Source organism: Cydia strobilella, chromosome 11, assembly GCF_947568885.1.
Source record: "Cydia strobilella chromosome 11, ilCydStro3.1, whole genome shotgun sequence".
NCBI classification, from domain to species: domain Eukaryota; kingdom Metazoa; phylum Arthropoda; class Insecta; order Lepidoptera; family Tortricidae; genus Cydia; species Cydia strobilella.
This window is the reverse complement of record NC_086051.1, coordinates 280260-302301: the sequence shown is the minus strand read 5'-3', so window position 1 is coordinate 302301 and position 22042 is coordinate 280260. Positions and strand designations below refer to the sequence as shown.

General features: G+C 36.3%; 1 protein-coding gene and 1 long non-coding RNA gene across 2 annotated transcripts in view; both read left to right on the top strand.

The window, feature by feature from the left end:
• The first annotated feature begins 4565 nt into the window (after window positions 1-4565).
• LOC134745391 (protein N-terminal asparagine amidohydrolase) overlaps window positions 4566-22042 on the top strand; it is a 91765-nt gene continuing 74288 nt past the window's right edge. Inside the window, exon 1 of the mRNA XM_063679429.1 lies at window positions 4566-4684. The gene's annotated coding sequence lies outside the window, so the exon portion shown is untranslated. The remainder of the gene's footprint in view (window positions 4685-22042) is intronic.
• Window positions 5783-22042, top strand: part of LOC134745416 (uncharacterized) — a 217525-nt gene continuing 201265 nt past the window's right edge. The window contains exon 1 of the long non-coding RNA XR_010128173.1: window positions 5783-5958. This is a non-coding gene — a long non-coding RNA (uncharacterized LOC134745416). The remainder of the gene's footprint in view (window positions 5959-22042) is intronic.

Here is a 22042-nt window from a genome sequence, read left to right as displayed (position 1 = left end):
AACATGTCGCCAAAAGCGACTAAAAATAATAGTGAGTAAAAACCGTACTGATAAATATTCGAAAAGTGTATGTAAATTGTCTGAAAACGCTAAGTGTGTTTTCCTAATAAAACCTGACTGAGTATTATTAAGATCTTTGATCTTATTTGTAGATATAAACCGTGTTCTTCCGATCCTAATCCATACTAATATTATAAATGCGATAGTCTGTCTGTCTGTCTTTCTGTCTGTGTATTTCCTCTTCACGCTTAAACCGCGCTGAATCGATTTAGATGAAATTTGGCATAGAGATAGGTTGAGTCCCTGAGAAGGACATAGGATAGATTTTATCCCGAAAATCATCCCTTAAGAAAGTAAAAAGCGGGGTGGAATGAGATAAATAATGAAGTGCCTGCTAATTTGTGTGCATAATATGCTCAAATTGAATAATTGCTATAAGATTTTCTCCAGGCGCTATTCTTACTCTAGCTGGGGTTACTAAGTCCACGCAGACGAAGTCGCGGGCAAAAGCTAGTAAATAATAAAAGATAAAAAGTGCGCCATTCGCGCCCCAGGGTTTACCAATAATCCATACGAATACGAATTACGATGCGGAATATCCATACGAATACGGAAAATCGAATGGAAAGATACCTAATCGAAATACCCTAGAAAGTATAACACTATTTTTAAATGAGGATCGAAAGACACAAAAAAGGAGTCAATCTATGAAGGGATCCTGACATGTATGTTCTATCGCCTGGTAACCCTAAAATGGCAATAGGGAACTGCGTTTGATAGCCAAATGAACAACTAATAGCTAATACCTTTAAATTTAATTATACGTTCAGATGTTTACGAGTATATGGCCGTAAATAGTCTTTTGTCGCGGTGAAAGGAATAACGTTTTAATGAGTTTATACTTCGACTTCGAAACTGCGTTTACATTCAGATTTGCAAGTTGAAGAAAGTTTCCGAAAAATTGGACAAGTTCTTGGAAGTCTCTGTAAAGTTTCACAAGAAATAAAGGAATTTGCTTTTTGGGAATGAAAAATTTCGTTTCCCATACAATGTCTGCGAAATTTTTCCATCATGGAAATTTCATATGCAAAATGACACATCCATACTAATATTATAAATGCGAAAGTCTGTCCGTCTGTCTGTCTGTCTGTCTGTCTGTCTTTCTGTCTGTGTGTTCCCTCTTCACGCTTAAACCGCTGAACCGATTTAGATGAAATTTGGCATAGAGATAGGTTGAGTCCCTGAGAAGGACATAAGATAGTTTTTATCCCGAAAATCATCCCTTAAGAAAGTAAAAAGCGGGGTGGAATTGAGATAATTAACGAAGTGCCTGCTAATTTGTGTGGATAATATGCTCAAATTTAGATTGCTATGAGAATTTTTCCAGGCGCTATTCTTACTTTAGCTGCGGTTACTAAGTCCACGCAGACGAAGTCGCGGGCAAAAGCTTAGCTTAGGTTCAGCGGTTTAAGCGTGAAGAGGGAACACACAGACAGAAAGACAGACAGACAGACTTTCCCATTTATAATATTAGTATGGATAATAAAAGTTGGGAGCGTTAAAATTTTTGTATGAAATCTGTTTTTCGCTCCTAATTTTTACAATAATTAAAAAAAAAGTCAAACGCAGGGGCATAGCTATGTTAAATATACATCAAATCATGTAAAAATATTTTCCACCATGTCAATATCCAGAGAGGATAATAGAGACTACGTTTGTATGTAGAAGCGGCCGTCCCCTTTCCTCTTAACTGCTCAACCAAGATAACTAAAAGGAATTTATTAACTGCAAAGCATTTCACAGCCCAAGCAAATAATGATGTTGCAGAACTGATCAATTACGATTCAAGTTGTCTACAAAGCGTATTTATACACCTGTATCTAATTAAATCTATAATTCCAATTTCTATGCAATGAAGGCATACCGTTCGGTAGCTATAAATCCTTGGGTATTGCAATTGCATAGCGGAGGGTAGTCAAACGCTTGTAGAACCAGTCTAATGCATCGGCCAAAAAATACTTTATTAGAGTATAAAATTAAATTATCTACGAGATGGAGCGACGACCTGGTGAAGGTCGCGGGAATTCGGTGGTTGCGAGCGGCACAGGATCAGTCGGAGTGGCGAGCCTTGGGGGAGGCCTATGTCCAGCAGTGGACGTCTATCGTCTGACATGATGATGATGATGATGATGATGATGATGATGGTAGCGTTAAACGTTTAGCGCAACCGTGTTGGATAAGGGAAAAGTTTGGACTGAGCGAAGATGTAGTGACAAACATTGAGAAAGGTATGTTGAGATGGTTTGGACACGTGGAAAGAATGAGTGAAAGAAGGCTAACAAAGAGAGTGTATAAGGGAGAGGTAGAAACGGGAGTTGGAAGGGGCAGACCTCGGCGGACTTTCTCTGATCAGATCGGGGAAATCCTGAAGAAAGGCCAGGTCAAGAGCACCCTAAACCGGCGAGCGTGAATGAGGAATGTTATGAAAGTGAAGGATATTAGATTATTTTAAACCGGGTCACTCACGTATTATTAAGTCGAATAGCTCGACATGTTTCGGTCCAATTTACGAGGACCGTCTTCACGGAGACACGACACGTCTTCACTGGTCGAGGGCGCGGCGAGTGACCCGGTTTAAAATAATCTAATATGTTTGAGTCTCACGGGAGTTTTATAGTTGAAAGTGAAGGAAGCGAAAGAGGTATGTCAGGATCGTAGCAAGTGGAAATCTGTGGTCTCTGCCTACCCCTCCGGGAAATAGGCGTGATTATATGTATGTATGTATGTGTTTAAGTCGCATAAGAAGTTTCATGAGTGTATTGGATTGACGCTGCATACACGTTCCCTTAAGACCGCTTCCCCACTTGGCGGCGCGGTACTTTAGACTCTTTTGCGGCTTGCCGTACCTTTTCCACAATCCAGTTCAGTGTCATATTTTTCACCAATGCCACACCATGTCATAAATGTCATAATCTGTCACTTAACGATGCCGAATAGGCCCACTATCCACTATAGAAAGTAAACGTATGTCCCTCAACCCGCTCATATCAGTGTTGGGCTAAAAGTAATTGAATTACTAATTAACAATTACAATTAATTTATACTTTCAATAACATGTAAAAAGTTATTGCGCTTTCAAATTACTTGCAATTGCAAAATGTAATTGTTAATTAAATCTTTAATTACATTTTAAAATTGAAATTTGAAATTAATTACTTTATTCAATTTCAAATTACTTTTATTGAATACAAGTTTTCGATCATCTTTATTTCCAAAATCATATTAAAATTATGAATAAGCTTTTAATTGGAATAACCTTACAATTATTCACTTATAGTAAAAAAATGTAAATGAGTATTTTTGCAAGATTTTGTACAAAAAGGAAATAATTAATAAAAAGCAAATTACTCAGCAAATTGAATTAAATAATCAAATAATCATTTATTGCAGATCATAACAATCCATAGATTTTGTTAGTTTGTCTTAAGCTAATTGCATGTAATTGAATTTTTATGTAATTCATTTACAAACAATTTAATTACATGCAATTCAATTAGTAATTAAATTACGCAAGTAATTAATTGCGCCCAACACTGGCTCGCCTCATATGTTCCCAAGCACTTGAATCGAAGATAAGCGCCCAAGATAATACGATCTCAAACATAATTAGTCTGTCATTGGCGTCATTGCCCGCCATCGTGTTTATCTCTTAACGAAAACTTTATCTCTCATCTTCTTTAGGGTTCCGTTCCCGAAAGATGACACACCTATTACTGACGGCCTGATTCGAACATTAAGATACGTTAAAAATTTGTTAAAGATACGACATGGATAGGATATGTGTCAAAAGTGACGTTTTTGTTTGAAGCAACGTCACTTTTGACACTGGCATATCCGATCCATGTCGTATCTTTAGCGGAGTTGCTTGTCGAATGAATGTTTGCATTACAGCAAAGAAATATTTTGTTACTATTTACACAAGAAATGGGCTTTACGAACTCTGTGTTTACCTGTTAGTCCTGTTACAAAATAGGTTTCAGGATCTTGGGCAAATTTATTACTTATTTTTTTCGGCTTTGAGTTCGGCAATAATTTTTTTCAGTGTGATACGTGAATATTACAGTTATAACACATCTTTGATGGTGCGGAACCCTATGGGCGCGTCTAATTTTCACTTAGGCCCACTTGCACCAACTCACTATGCCAGGGTTAAGCGGTTAAACCATGGTAACTCCAGGTTTAACCGGTTGACCCCGGGTTAGTGAATGGTACAAGTCCCTTAGCCATTTTTTTTTCTTAGAGTTTTGAATGATTCACGGTTAGTTCACATTGAACATTGGTTGATTTTTTTTCTTCACAATATTGACGACTCGCATATCGACTTTCACTTAATTAACTAACAATTCGCCATTATATAAACTCTACGTCGCATACAATACGGTCGTACATTTTTGACACTTTTTCTGACAGAGGCGTGTACGTGTTAACATGCGCATATATCACGCTCGCCACGCCCCCTGGCCCCTTCCCCGCGAATTCTGAGCCTCAACCATTCCACGTTGAGTCGTCTGCGGGAGCGGTCGTGGCTGCCGTCGGTAAAAGTTAGTGCTGAACTGAGTGCCGTGATCTTTGAGCTGACTTATCGTGTCTTGTGAAAACTGTTGGAGATTTTTGAAGTTTGACGGTGAGTTTTTTTCATTTCTAGCGCTTTTAATTTGGGAAGTTTAGTTATAATTTAGTTTACTGTTGCCAAAATTGACTATCGTGTGTCTTGTTTAGATCAATATTTTTTAAATGTTTATGGTGAGCTTTTTTAAATTATTTCTAGTGTTTATAATTTCTAAACCTTAATTGATGTTAGTTAAACTTGAGATTGGGGTAAAATTCTTCTTTTTTTAAGCTGTCGTGAATTTCTTTATTATTTATTGCATTTCTTTAAAACTGTTTAACTAAAGTTAAAATTTTACGTACTTTAGAGTCGGCAAAGAGAATTAAAGCAAAACTCGAAAGTCGTGTTTTGGCTGGCAAATGAGTTGAGGAATTAAGTTAAAAACTTCCCTATATTGCGATAAGTTACTATTATTATTATATGTTCATTATGTTTTTTCTTTAACTTTGTGAGTGAGTTATGAATGATAAGGACTAAGTTCGATATGCATACAGCTGATAAGTTATGGAGGCTGTTGAAACTATGTGTATTGGATGATAAGCGGTAATATAGTTACACGAGTTTCAATTATTATTTGAAACTGTTTGTAACAAATATTATTAATTTACTAAATTTACAATTTGCACAAAACAAATGTAATCCCCATCTATTTTTTCCAAAACAACGTACTTACACTGATAACGAAGTGACCTAAAGAATGCTTAATGAACTTTAATACGAAAAAGTTACTTAATTAAATAACATTAAGGGAATTCCCTTAAAGCTTAAGGTTTTAGTTCATCCATTCCTACTTATACATGTTAATGGTTTAAGTAGTTTAGGTTTTATATTCCTGTTAATTAAGAAAAACCATACCTGTTAGCAGGGGTCGGAAACCGGTATTTGCTCCATACAAAAATACCGGTATTATTACGTTCTTTTTCGTTCTTTTGTTTATAATTTCATTTTTAATGGGACGTTTTAATAATACAAAATTGTTTCCTAAATACATGATTCGGTCCTACGTAATGAGCATAAAAAAATTCAAAATATTGGGCTATTTCGGGGTTTTAAAAAAATACCGGTTCCGAGCCCTGCCTGTTAGTAAAGTAGGTATTAAGAATTAATGTGGAGGGAGGTACGAGGAGAGGAAAACCCAGGAAAAGGTGAATGGACTGTGTGAGAGATGATATGAAGCGAACGCAAGTGAATGATGAGATGACGGGTGACAGAGAGGTATGGAAGGAAAAGACATGCTGCGCCGACCCCAAGTGAATGGGACAAGGGCAAGCGAATGATGATACCTGTTAGTTAAATGGTAGTTAAAACATAAATAGGTAGTCATTTTGTTTGTGCTGGTAAGAGTATGGCCTAACGCTATTCTATCGATATACAGTCACCATCAGATATATCGGAGCGGCCAAGGAGTTCACAATATCTGAACACAACAATAGAGGCGTGTTCAGATATTTGTGAGCGCTTTAGCCGCTCCGATATATCTGATGGCGACTGTACATTGCAATAGGTAATAAGCTTACACACGATTTGAACGTCAGCACAACCCCTGTGTGTTAAACACCTGTATAAAATTAAATGATAGTGTGAAGAGGTAGAGTCATTTACTCTGATGGTTGGATTTTAAATTAAGTCTATATAATAGATATTCTAGGTATGAATGTAATGCAGCCCGGGGGTGAGATGCGTAAATGCATTTACCCCTGTGTCAAAAAAAAAGGTATGAATGTAATTGCAATAGGTTTTCATAATTGCTGTACTTTTTATGTAGAGAAGGCCGTTGTTTTCATGTAGATACGAGTATATGCCTATTTCTTTAAGACGCCGTTTTGTCTTTTAATCTTAACCGTCGGATTTAAACATGCGTCGGATTTGACAACTAGTCTGGCCTAGTGGGTAGTGACCCTGCCTGTGAAGCCGATGGTCCTGGGTTCGAATCCCGGTAAGGGCATTTATTTGTGTGATGAGCACAGATATTTGTTCCTGAGTAATGGGTGTTTTCTATGTATTTGTATATTATATATATATCGTTGTCTAAGTACCCACAATACATGCATTCTTGAGCTTACTGTGGGACTTGATCAATCTGTTTAAGAATGTCCTAAAATATTTATTTATTTATTATTATTATTATATTCTTATCACTGAAAATTCGTTATTGCATACTTCACTCGATATTAATATAAATATGTAAAAAAAAATACGTACTTCTAGATACAATTTAGGTAGAACCAGCGGTCTTACTCATACTCATTTATTAATAATATTATTACATATTACACGTCAAAAATTTAATTACTTGAGACAGATTATATTATTTTTCTCAAAAATAGACGGCAAAGTCGACGTTGCCGGTTAAAAAGTAGGTCGCGAAGTGCGTAGTTTATGGTCCGTCAAAAAATTAAAAAGTTAAAAACATTGCAGTCTCGATTTCGGGACTGCAATGTTGCATACAAATTCCATTATTTGTCGAGTTTTGAAGTGGCCATATCAATGAATGCCCATTAAACAGCCAAACAGATGATCAGTACTTATTATTAAAATGTTGGTACCGCGACTATTTAGGTGTCTCAAATAGGTTGGCGTATTTTCTGCAGAAAAATACACTTCCATTTTTAATTTAAAAAATAAAACGGCGGCAAAGCAAATCTTTTTAGTTTTTTCTGTGAAAATATATACATAAGAACGTTGCTTCTATAAAATATTTCTATTATATTTGCATTTATTGCGTGATTTTTGAGAAAAGCACTATATATGACTCGGCTGGAAGGCTACTTGCTGGTTTCGGATTCAATTAAACGGACTCCCAAGGTCGTCCGTTTAAAACGAATCCTCAGCCAGCAAGTAGCTACTTCCGAGCCTCGACAATAATGTACTATTATTTTTATCGCTAAAGAGCGGCCTCTTTAAGACAACCATTACTATAATATATATTTGTTATCGTGTAATATATATTTGTTCACCTGTTGCGGGATACCAACTTGTTGCTGCGCTGTGGGTGGAGTTACAATTATTTTATTATTTGCGCATGCGTCCTAACAAGCCAGTTTTTCCCTAAATGCAAACTGATTGTTAACTTTTTTAATGTGTATACAGTCAAGGGCATAAAAATATATACATTCCCAAAGTTTAAAAAAATATGTGTACGCTCTTACACCTTAGACAATAAAGTCGTGTTCACATATTTTTGAGCCATTTGTCTGGATCGATATTTTTGTGGTCGGTTGTCATCAACAAGGAGCAATGCTGAGCTTGAGCAAAGCTACTCGGTACGAAGTGAAACATGCGAGCTCTTTTCGACTTAAAATACGTGAGTGACCAGTTTTTAATACATATTTAAATATATTTAATATGTCTGTGTCTCACGGAAGTTTTATAATTAAAATTGAAAACATCGTACTTAAAGTAATTTTTATCCAACTAGGGAACAAATCAAATTATTTTATAAAATATTTTGATTTGTGTTTTTATCAAAATATTTCGTAATATAATTTGATTTGTTTCGTATTTTAATAGAAGTATGTGGAAAGTAGAATTACTTGTACAACCAAGGCACATGGGAAAGCCTCTACCAGTACACAAGTCTTCGGAGCATGTTATTACATTATTACGATATAATTTTATTCGACCGAGCGCGCCGCGCGGGAGGCGGGGCGCGCATAATTCACCAATACAGAAATATGGGCTAATGTTTTTATAAATTCTAACCATTTTATTACCCTTTGTGTACCTACGTATTGAAGCATTCAACTAAAACTGAATTAATAACATTAAAATTTACGGAGAAAATGAAGAGCACTATACGCTGATACGCCGGCGGGGTTTCCAAAATTGAAATTTCCCCAATTTCACATCTGTGACAGGTGCGACAATTGTCACAAAATATGACATATGTAGAATTATCGGTTAATTATAAAATTGTAATAGTCAACTGTCGCTTGACAATTGTCGCTCGACATATGTCACTGACAATTGTAGTCGTGGTGAAATAGGAGCCAGGAAAATCTTTAATAAAAATGGGGCGCGAAAATTCCTTTGTATAAAATGGAACTTTCCTATATATGTTGTGAAATTTTCGAGAAATTACGCAATCTTTTTACAACTTACACATTGTGCGGTAAAGTTAGTGACTTTTTTTGATTAAATAGTCCAAATGTGCTAGGCCTAGACATTAAAATTAAATCATTAAAAATATCAAGCACCTACCTATATTAAAATACTTGCAATACAGTGCAAAATTACAAATATACCTAGAAAAAACTAATTGGAGTCTCACTTGGTACAGTTGACGCCTATGGCCTTAGATATGATATGATTACATTTTCGCCTTATTACATAAATATAGGTAAATAAGGTGCAAAAGTGTAAACATCTTTGGCTGGTCGACTGTAGGTAGCAACATTTAAAGTATTTAAACTTAACTTTTGGGGGGGTTTTGCGTGTCCATAACTCTTGGTTATAAATACAAAAAACCGGACAAGTGCGAGTCGGACTCTCCCACCGAGGGTTCCGTACTAGTACCTATTTGTTGTAATGGCGGCAACAGAAATACATCATCGTGAAAATTTCAACTAGCAATCACGGCTCATATGAGATACAGCCTGGTGACAGACAGACGGACAGGGGAGTCTTAGTAATTTTTACCCTTTCCGTACGTAACCCTAAAAAGCACATCTCCCATACTGAGCGTTGTCAGGATCTCGGAACCATGACAATTTACTAGCAACGCTCTCGGAATATTGATGGAGCATTATAATATAAACAAAACATTAACCTAGTCTAGAGCGAGGCCGTGTTTTTACGGTCTAATTATATACTTATTATTCCCGAGGAGATATAAGGATGACATCATATTAATATTTCTTATATCTTACTTTATTGTAATCCATACTATCCATACTAATATTATAAATGCGAAAGTCTGTCTGTCTGTCTGTCTGTCTGTGTGTTCCCTCTTCACGCTTAAACCGCTGAATTGATCTAGATGAAATTTGGCATAGAGATAGGTTGAGTCCCTGAGAAGGACATAGGATAGTTTTTGTTCCGAAAATCATCCCTTAAGAAAGTAAAAAGCGGGGTGGAATTGTGATAATTAATGAAGTGTCTGCTAATTTGTGTGCATATTATGCTCAAATTGAATAATTGCTATAAGACTTTCTCCAGGCGCTATTCTTACTCTAGCTGGGGTTACTAAGTCCACGCAGACGAAGTCGCGGGCAAAAGCTAGTAAGTAATAAGTGCAAAAACTTCCATCGTCCACACTGTAAACTAGTGTAAACTGATAATTTGTAGACTTTAGTGCAAAAATTCTTGTAATTTTTTTTTCGACATTCTTACACAAATTGACTAAGTCCCACGGTAAGCCCAAGGAGGCTTGTGTTGTGGGTACTGAGACAACGATATATATAATATATAAATACTTTAATATATAGAAAACACTCATCACACAAATAAATGCCCTTACCGGGATTCGAGCCCAGGACCATCGGCTTCACAGGCAGGGTCATTATACCCACTAGGCCAAACCGGTCGGTCGTCAATTTATTTGTCTTATTAGTAAGTAGGTATTATTTCAATTCAATTCAATTATTTATTTATTTAGAATCAATTAAATTCATATTGTTTTATATCTTATTGTTAATTGTATATTACATTTTCAATTCAATTCAATTTATTTAAAACAAAATGCAATTTTACAGGACTAGCCTAAGTCATTACATTTCTATATCTAGGTTCGATTATAAATAATAATAATAATAAAAACAATAATAATAAATTTATGGACTGAGTACATAAAGATCATGTCAAAGATACAATTAGGTCAGTGACTCGCATATTTTTAAACAATCCCTCTCAATAACCTTCCAGCCGTCCGCAAACAAATCGCAGGAGTGTTGCACAGCACCGAGCTTATTGAGCGTGTTCATCGCTCGGCAAACGGGCGAGATGCGCCGCGAGACCGTGCGGGCGGGAGGGACCGCGAAGATACATATATGTGTTTCCTCGTTTAAACGCTTTATCTAACGTCATTACGCCGAAGACGCGTGGGCGTGTGTCCACCGTCTTTATGACTGCTAATAGCCAGTTGCACCTTACCTCGCTCAATGAGGTTAATAAGACATTGCCAGTGCAGTGGGTGACGAGATTTAGGTACCGTGGACTTGTTCAGTATTTGTGGTACTTATTGTCGGTTGTCAATAAGGCGCTATTTCCATATAGCATTAATTTTAAATCAACCTTATCGACAAGCGACAATGTGGTACCTTTTGGTTGAAAACGTCACATTTGCTTGCCAATCCTTGCTTGAGAAAATAGTGATTGTCTAGAAATAGATTCTCTCACAGAAATGAGGCAATTATTGGGAATTAGATATAGACAAGTGTTTGTGTTAGGCAATGTCTCGCATGAGGCATAGTTTGTATAGCGTCTGCCCACAGATTTTTAAAATCCAAGATTGCATTATAATGAATATAATGATTTACTTATACTCCCCAAAACTACTGCAATTGTTCTATAGATTTGCTTTATGACTTTTGATACATACTCATTTATTACAATTTGCGTTTATAATTTACTAGCGACCGTCCCGGCTTCGTGCGGGTAGTTCAACTAATTTACACAAAACCTTTACAAATTATACATATATACCTTCCTCTTAAATCACTCTGTCTATTAGAAACAAACCGCATCAAAGTCCGTTGCGTAGTTTTAAAGATCTAAGCATACATAGGGACAGAAATACATACAGACAGCGGAAAGCGACTTTGTTTTATACTATGTAGTGATTTCGAGAATTTTAAGACGTAGTACAATGAATGAATGCCATACAAAATCGATTAAATCAAACCTTAGTCTACTCCCTAACCTAAAGTGTCATTTCTCGAACGTAAAGATTCAGTAAAGTGCATTTAAGTTGTTTTATTTCCCCATAACAAACCTCCGCTCATCCAGAGATCCGCAGTTAGCACTAACTAGCGCCGCAATTAAGCCAAAGTTCACCAACAATGACCAAGAAAGCTGTGTGGCTTGCATGTGTATCTGTCTTTAGCCCTTTAGCTAATAGCCTAGACGTGACTTTATTCGGATCGGGGCGGTTAATCTGCGATCCTTAATGTGTGGCTGATTGTATGGCATTTGAGCGAACCGTGGCTCCGGGTAGGTAATGGTACTGTATGATAGAGTTATTTCTCTAAATGCGGGACGATAACCGATCACATAAGGAATGCATAATGGTACACAAAGCACGGAAAGATCAATTGATGCTAATAGTACAGTCACCTCACCTGTAGTAAAAGTTTACAAACGAAACTCGCAAAAATGTCTAACACTTCATAGTATTTAAAAGCCATTAGAACGTATAAACTGAAATAGATATCAAATACTTTTAAAAAACCGGCAAAGTGCGCGTCGGACTCGCGCACGAAGGGTTCCGTACCATTACGCAAAAAACGGCAAAAAAATCACGTTTGTTGTATGGGGGGCTCCTTAAATATTCATTTTATTCTGTTTTTAGTATTTGTTGTTATAGCGGCAACAGAAATACATCATCTGTGAAAATTTCAACTGTCTAGCTATCACGGTTCATGAGATACAGCCTGGTGACAGACGGACAGACGTACAGCGGAGTCTTAGTAATAGGGTCCCGTTTTTACCCTTTGGGTACGGAACCCTAAAAAGTAACAAAGCCTCCAATGGCGGAGGCCTCATTTATCTTTAGTATATGACATCTGAAATAATTACTGACAAATAATTATGTAATATAGCAGCCGTAGCAGCGTGACTACTTACAAATACAAATCAAAATATTTAATTTGTTCCCTAAGTTCCATAAGAACGTGCCATAAGTTTTTATGGGCTACGTTGAGCAAAAAGATATGAGCACTACAAAATAGAAATTATTAATTCATTTTCTACAAGCTCAAAGTATATATTTTGTTTTATTGATTTGGAAAGCAAACAGAAATAAGTGAGCAGGAGATGAGTTTACAAATACACATTAAGGACATTCACTTATTTCCTTAACAGCTCTCACTAAAACATGTAATATAAATACACTTAAACTACTCTTAGGGTGCTAAATACAGTTATTAATTTACTAACACTAAGGTGCTAAGCTCATTAAACAGAATTATAAGGTTGACCATTATAATCTTAATAAAACATTGGTACTTATTATTTATTTTTAATTTATTGGAAATACATACCTAATTACCTATTCCTATTTCAAAATATTACAATAAAAATCGATTAGCATCGCTCTTGCACGACGGGATGCGTTCAATTATAACATATTGTCTCCCTTCATTAGCACATGAATGTGCGTTTGTGTGTCTGCATGACTAACATCCGGCGAGGACATCTGTCTCTTCACCGCTTATCAGCTGATGTCATTATCAAATAACTCATCGCGATATTTATTATTATTTATCTTTAAAAGAGCTAAACACATAAAAGAAAGTTAAAGTCCCACGTAAAATCAAATTAAATTAGTTTCAAGTAAGATTAAGCTAGTCTTTACTGCGAATACAAAAATAATTGTATATATCGTTGTCTGAGTACCCATAACACAAGCATCCTTGGGCTTACCGTGGGACTTAGTCAATCTGTGTAAGAATGTCCTGTAATATTTATTTATTTATTTATTTATTTTATTTAATTGTATCAGATGTTGCCAGGATCAGTAAAAACTATTAGTATAGCATATATTAAGAAAGTAGACAGACGAGACGTCTGAGCGACGGTCAGCTTGAAATCGATTCATGTTTACTTCATGACCACCCAACTTACACAAAGAGGGATTGTGTACTTACATTTTAGCTTTCACGCTACATTTACAATACAATACAATACAATACTCTTTATTGCACACCTCACATAGTTTACAATAAATGTATAGTAACATAAACAAAGACAATTGGATATTGGTAACAACAGGCGGTCTTATCGCGTAAGAGCTTTAAATAAATATGAAAAGTCGAATATAACCAAACAACACAAAACATTAATATAGATAAACATACTTAAATACGTATAACCAAACATACATAGACACATACATTATATTGAAAAAAGTATATATTAAATAAAGAAACAACAGTGTCAATAATAAAAAACTAAGGAAGGGAAAGATAGTATTCACATAGGTTTGATTTGAAGGAGGTAATAGATTGAGAACGTCTTAACTCAACAGAGTTCCATAGTCGAAAGGCCCGAAAAATAAATGAGCAATTATAAAATTTGGAAGAGGAAGATGGCACCGATAGGAGCAAATTTTGAGATGATCTAAGAGAATTAACATAAGGGAAATGCTCTTTGAGATAGCTTTAAAGAATCATGTCGCATATGAACGAAATCAATGGAAAATGATTTCGAATTAAATAAACTGATGATCGCTCCACAGACAAAGATTTAGAACATAATACCTACCGCAATACCGCAAAACTGCATGCCACATGTAACTGTATTGAATAGTGTTAAAGACATGCAATTGATAAAGAAGCGAAATAAGGGTAAATTAAAGTTATCAGATTATCACATACGTAAATGGCTAATCTTACGTTCGTCATCCAACATCCAATTATAAGCTCCAAAGCGAGGATCTAAGCAAGATGCTCATTCACTGCCCCGTATCGACTCCTGTTGCACCGATCGATGCGCAGATACTTTTGATGCGTCCGCGCACCTATTGAAACGTCTCCCGATAACATCTGACGATCGTTAGCTACGTCACTCAACATTCAATTATGCAAACCCCATCTGATAGCAATACCACGCAATACCAAAGGACTAAAACGTTCAAATTTAAATAGAGAAGATATTCTAATACGTTATACAAATTCGTGATCCATCAATACAAATAACACTTGACGTTGAAAAAACCGTCGCAAGCGCATCGTTCATCGTTCACAACCGCTCGAAAAACCACTTTCAGTGTGACCTTTGACTTAAATCAATTTGTTCAAATCTAGAAGTCAAGTTACACTGGGAAGATACGAAGTGTTATACGAAGATGACGACGTCAAAGATACGTTTACATATTTGCACCTTATTCTATTAGTAATAAGGCGAAAAATTTATAGATATTTTTGACAACCGTCTTTGAGTCGAATAGTCGCTGGCGAGGATGATGGATGACCGTGTCTGATCGCAGCACGCGCTATCATTTCACCTCTCCCATACCCCTTATTCCGTTCCCCTAAGGTCGATAATCCCGTGGAGTTTTGACATTGAGTGGAAGTGATTGACAAGTCCGTGCGATAGAATCGGCCGTCATAAAATATAGCCTCTAGTTAGTACACATTCATTGCTCTACCGGCCGTCAGTTTGAGCGATACAATTTCATTCAGACACTATCTGATATACAATAACGACATTATTCATGAAATGTGAGATACTTGGAAAATAAAGGGAAATAAATCGTACTAATATTATAAATGTGTAAGTTTACTGTTCAATATTGTTTAGGCAATGGAACTGAACTCTTTATTGCACACCTCAAATACAGCAACTGATATGATTATAGTGTAATAGATTATAATGAGAAGAAAATTTTAAAGAAATGAAGAAATGGCAGAAATTATTTTTACACCATTAGTATTAGCATCGACACGCGATACAATACCAAACGAAAAGGTGGATGAAAGTGCGATTATTGGGTTTTACGTAAGCGAAATCGCGGGAAAAAGCTGGTATCAAACTAGGGTTGCCATATATTTTTTGGGATATATAGTATTTGGCTGTTTAAAGAACCAAAAAATAAAATACACACAGAAAAAATAAAGTATTAAATAGTATAAATTTCTCTATTTCTTCCATATTTTTTGCTTGTTTTAGTTTTTAGTTTAAAATAAAGTATTTTAGCATACTTTATGTGTTTCGTATCTCATAAAGTATATGGAGGTATCAGTTACTTGTTGCAATAGAGGCGTGTTCAGATATTTGTGAGCGCCTCGGCCGCTCCGATATATCTGATGGCGACTGTACCAAAAATGAAACTTTTGCCAAAAACATTCATTAGGCGTTTGTCGATGTACAGTCGCTATCAGATATATCGGAGCGACCAAGGCGCTCACAAATATCTGACCACGTCTTTATTGTCACGGCGTTAGAGTGCGTGTTCAGATATTGTGACCACCTTGGCTGCTCCGATATATCTGATGGCGACTGTACGATTTTCCTCATAGCCCAAAGGTACTAGTTATTGCAGCTAGCTGTAATAACAACTATGCTAACCATTGCTGGACCTTGTGCCTTCGCCATAAGGTTTACGAATTGTCATTACAGACTACGTTGCAAATTCAAGTAAATAAATCCAGCTTGTACGCCACTAAATAACGCGCCATACTGCAAGTTCATTTGGGCAATAAATAATGGCGTTTAAGAAAGTCAACTTTACGCGGATAGCATTTCGCCTGCAATATATCACTTGGACCATGTACATGGTGTTGTTCATTTCATTGGATGGCCATTATGGCCAAGTCGAACGGTTAGGCCGACCAGTATACGCAGGTTTTATAATTAGCTCTAGTCAAATAATACGCGAATGCATTTGGGCAATTAATAATGACTTTAAAAGTCAACAACTTGCAATACGATACGAGTTTATCACTTGGGCCACATGGCCGATACAGGTTGTTGTCCGATGAGCATTGAGCAATGTCGAGTCGAACGGACAGATCGAACAGTATACGCACGCTCAGCTAGTGAACAAATCAATAAAAAAACCGGCCAAGTGCGAGTCGGACTCGCGCACGAAGGGTTCCGTACCTTTACGGAAAAATCACGTTTGTTGTATGGGAGCCCCATTTAAATATTTATATTATTCTGTTTTTAGTATTTGTTGTTATAGCGGCAACAGAAATACATCATCTGTGAAAATTTCAACTGTCTAGCTATCACGGTTCATGAGATACAGCCTGGTGACAGACAGACGGACGGACAGACGGACAGCGGAGTCTTACTAATAGGGTCCCGTTTTTACCCTTTGGGTACGGAACCCTAAAAAATCAATTAACAAATAAATCATCAATCAATAAATTCGTATAGATTAGCTTAAAATAATTTATAATGTTATTTAATATTATGAAATAAATAAATCTAAATCTAAATTCACTAATGTTGTAGACCCCGCGAATCCCAATGGCTCTGCCATTTTGATAATTGTTTGATAACAGGTTGACTGGTAGAGAATGCCTCATAGCATTAAGTCCGCCTTTTGTACGATTGTATTTTCTTTTGTGCAATAAAGATTAAATAAATAAATAAATAATTCCATTTTTTTTCCAAAAAAAAACTGTAATAATAGAACTTAATTGCTTATCAAATTTCACGAGTCGGTGGATAAACACGACCTGTAAAGAAATTTTAGATTTTTGTCCAACCTGAAACAGATATTTTTTCACGTTCACGTCCGATTGGATAATAAATATTTTTATCGGGCTATTTTTCTGACGTCGAAAGCCCCATCCAAATCCATACTAATATTATAAATGCGATAGTCTGTCTGTCTGTGTGTTAACCTCTTTACGCTTAAACCGCTGAACAGATTTAGTTGAAATTTGGCATAGAGATAGATTGAGTCCCGGGGAAGGACATAGAATAGTTTTTATGTCGGAAATCATCCCTAAAGAGAGTGAAAAGGGGAGTGAAATTAAGAGATTTAATGAGTTGCCTGATAATAGATGTTAAGCAATTAAGCTTATGCCTAAATTGAATTATTGCTATTACTGCACTTTCTCCAGGCGCTAAACTTACTCTAGCAGGCCCCATTTTCACCACGGTGACAAGTGCGACAATTGTCGAAATCACTATTACTGACGTCACATGCCTCCATAGGCTACAGTAACCGCTTACCATCGAACTGTGTGCTTGTTTGCCACCAACATTTTAATAAAAAAAAACTCCATTATATCGCCAATAAATAAGTACTTATTTTGCGATGCTAATGACAATTGTCACAAGAAACACGACAATGAGGGCTATCGTTTTTTGCTCACCAGTTGGCGCTTCTGTTGATGGTGGTCCAAAAGACTAAAGAACAGCTGTCAGTCATTGAAGTGACAAGTGACATTTGACATTTCGAACTATGGAAAAGACCACCATCTACACTAGCGCCCCTAGCGGCGAATTCATACGCGTTAGCCCTCATTGTCGCAAAATTCCGACACAGAACTTATTACCGAAAATTCTTATAAATCTTGTGACAATTGTCATCATCATCGTCATAAACGTACCTGTTTTTTGCCGATATAATAATGTTTTTTTTTTATATGTTACAATGATGGTGGCAAACAGGAATACAGCCCGCCCGATGGTAAGCGGTAACCGTAGCCCATGGATGCCTGTGGCGTCAGCAACATTGATGTTTTACAATTGTCGCACCTGTCACCGTGGTGAAATTGGGGCCTGCTGTTACTGATTCCACGCGATTACAACATTTGATACCACGATTGGCACGATTATATTCGACCTCTGGCATCTCTAGCTCATTTTAATTTGTGATTGATTGTTATCATTCTTATCGGCACGCATTACAAAATCAATAGCCGGTGCATTTTATTCATCATTACCATATTACCAACTCGGAAGCATTTATCAAGCTTCATCCGTTTACTCGGCAATATTTGAATCTAAATGATCGGAAAGTCGGTTCGGTTGTACTTTATTTTGATGTATCGGTGTCGGCCGGTGGCGTGACGTATTGGTACGTGGCTGACGTCTGACAGATGGATGCGTGGTGCTGTGCCGCGGCGCTGTCGCGGCGCTGTTCAATTTATTGGACACGAAGTAACGGTCCTACAGCAAGTCTTAACGATTGGACCTTATGTCAACTTCAATGAGGTTTAGATCGGTCAAGTTGACGGTGGTTCCGCGGTCGCCGTCGCTTGGCCGTGTATTTTAATTTCTACGAGTCGAACGCTCTCGCTAGCCAGTATGTGACAATTGTGTGTATTGTGTAAGAATAAGAATAAGAATAAAGATCATTTATTTTCAGCTAAAGGTTACAGACATCCCAGGGGTCACCGCACTAGGCAGTGCCTGTATCGCGGGGAACCAATTATAATTTAAATATCAGACTTTGTTACAATTAAAACTACAAACTAACGCTTAATCTAGACACAATATTGAAACTAAATTTTGTTAAATATGGCTTCTGTCTCGGCATAATTTTGTGAGTGCAGCAGTTTGTGTGACTTATACCAAACGGCTGACAGATGCGTGGTACAGGCTATACCTCAGAGTTGTCCCCGTTGTGTTTAATGGAAACGAAACGGCTGTACTGTGGTCGTGGCGGACGCTTGCCTGTTTTAATTTCTTACCTATTGGCTAGTCCAACTAGGAACACATAATTTTGCCATGTCTGTTTGTCCATCTGTCCGTCCGAGGCTTTGCTCCGTGATCTTTAGAGCTAGAAAGCTGACAATTTATATGGATGTATGCTGACAAAGTGGTAAAATAAAAACTAGAATAAATATATAGGGTAGATACCTCCCCTACACGTGAAGTGGGGATGAAGTTTTTTTCGCTTCAACCCTAGTTTAGATTACCTGTGACCTGTCTGTCATATCAACAATAAGGTCTTTTGATGCGAGCTGCGACTTATTCCTATTAAATAATATTAATAAATTTAAAACAAGAGTGAATAGGCTGTTACTGAACCGGTGAGCTCCATCTTAGGCCCTGTCTTCACTTTCCATCAGGTGTGACTAGGGCCAATCGCCGATCAGTTTATAATAATAATAAAAAAAGTTGAATTGTATAATCCGTAAAATAAAGTCATTGACCTAGGTTAAGGTATTCTTTATAATATTTGGTCATCTCACTATGACCAAATGACCGTTTATGCACACGTCAAATAAAAGAATAAAGTAATCATCACGATGAAACATGTCCAGTCACACCCTCGACGCCGTATTCGATACCCTTTCAAATTAGACGCTCAATGACAAGTACTCGATTTCACAATCGAATGACGATTAATAATCAAGTTTTTTTGTATCGAATTGTCTTTATGGTTATGTCGGAATGTTTGTTGTTTCAGATTATTTCTATCGTGTGGCAAGGAGATAATTTGTTTGTTTAAATTGTATAACGCTTGCTATAATGAATTAATTACGGCATGTGCAAAATGAATAATTGTTTGTGAAGTGATTATGAAATAGTTTCAGATTTTTATCGCAACTAATATAAATTCGACATTGTGATGTGAAAATTAAATGTAATAATAAATCAGTTTATTTTCTTGTAAGCATGGTTATAATATTTTCATCACACTCGCTTAGTAAATGTGGAATTGCACGCGGGAACTATAGAATAAGCGTTGTCCCTAGGGAGTTATAAAGTTTCTAGTATTATAATCAACAGTTTCTTCATTTTTGTGTCGCAAGTGTGATGAAAAACATTGTGTGTAACTCGGGGCGTAATAATATTGCAAACTCGAGTCTATAAATCGCTCCGGCAAGCCGTCGCGATTTGACTATACTCTCGTTTGCAATATTTAATTTACGCCCCATGTTGCACAATGTACTATTTAGAATGAAATATGTATAGGCGATATAATGATACGTCATCATTTTATCGACATTGGCTTGTAAATAAAGTTTAACTTTTTTTTTCCTATCTGGCAATCTGGCTTTTACTTTGCCTCGCTCTGTTTTAACGTCAAACCAAATTGCACCTGTCAAACCGGGGGATAAAAAATAGTAATAGGTACTTAAACATATAAACAACATAACACGACGATTTTATAGTTATAGTAAGTTTGAAACTACTGTTCCGTCAGTCCACACTTTATAGTCGCGGTCGCGAAAGTGATATCATTAGCATATCAATATCGGCTTTATACGGTTATCCACACCTAATAGTTCCAGTCGCATCCTACACGCGGAACTAAACGACCTCATAGTGTATCCTTCGCTACTTGATTATACGCCCTGTCAGTTCTATAGGTTCGTTTAGTTTAAATTAAAGGGTAAAAATCGTTGTAATTTTTACCCTATCGCTTGTACTGTAAGGTTACTATTAGACCGAAGGGAAGTTACATTACAATACATTATCGATTTGAAATAAGGTTTTCGAACGGTTAAGTTAAATAGTTGCCCAAGCATCAGCGAAGGTCTCCATTTCAGCTTGGGCAAAAATGCTTTCGTATATCCGGATGGTCTCCTCTAGGTCTCAATTCTCAACCGATTCTCGTGAAATTATGTGAGCGAGTAAAAAAAATTGACGATTATTTTTTGGAATTTTTTTCTGTATACCGATAGTTTTAAGCTTTGCTCACGACGTCTCCAGCTCACATAGCCACTAGTCTTAAAATAAATAATATCAAACAAACGAATGGGTAGAAAAAAACCATTAAATATGAAATAAAACTATGAAAACGGATTATATCGCGTATATTGAATTTATAATACATCCCGATGTTTCGAACCCTTTACAGCGTTCGTGGTCAACGGGTGACATTTCATGAGTAACTATCGCGGTAACCGAAGACAATATCCCTTATGCCTTTTGGCATTAAGTCCGCCATTTGTAAATTTTTCTTTGCTTGTGCAATAAAGATTAAATAAATAAATAATATCATTTAAAATGAGTACAGATAATATTTTCAATAATTTAAGCGCAATTTGTGTGTCTCGTAAGAATTAATTACGGAAGTGCATTAAAGTGCTATTTTCTAGTAAAAGGTGGTCGGGACGAGTTAGGTATTATTTTCATAGTGGTTTTGCTTGTATAGTTATCTAAGTGTCTCTACAACGTCGTCTTCATAAAACGCCTTGTTCGTTTACGCTGTTCGTACAAAATAAAGATTATTTCTATTTAAATTCAAGTTAATACGGTCACGTCTGAGAATATACGGATGACAAAGTGCCAAATTTATGTATACACCTTAATATATGGGCAATAAGGTCGTGTACACATATTTTTGGGACTTTGTCCGTATCGATATTTCCACACGTGACTGAACAACTAAGAAATAATAAAAGGAGATTGTACTGTTATTTTTAGGTTTTGGCTAATTATACATGGTTTTCTAGGATAGGATAAAACTACCAAATATTTCGTTTCACCATACTTAAATAAGTTAAATTTTCATCGCTGACTGTTGGTACTTTTCTTCCAACATACACGTAACTAATACTCATCGAGACAATACTATTTTACAAACCCAAATACAATTAGGTTGCGTAGTTATACCATAGAGTAACTTATACTAGAGCGGTACTGTCATAGTAAATTTTGTAACCCCAGTAAATTCACTGCCATCTGTCGACACACTTTAAAACTAAAATTGAAGATTTGTAAAAATACGATAAAATGTATTTAAATATAGATAAATGATTTTTTTATTTGCATTAATTATTTTGATGATTTTGACCC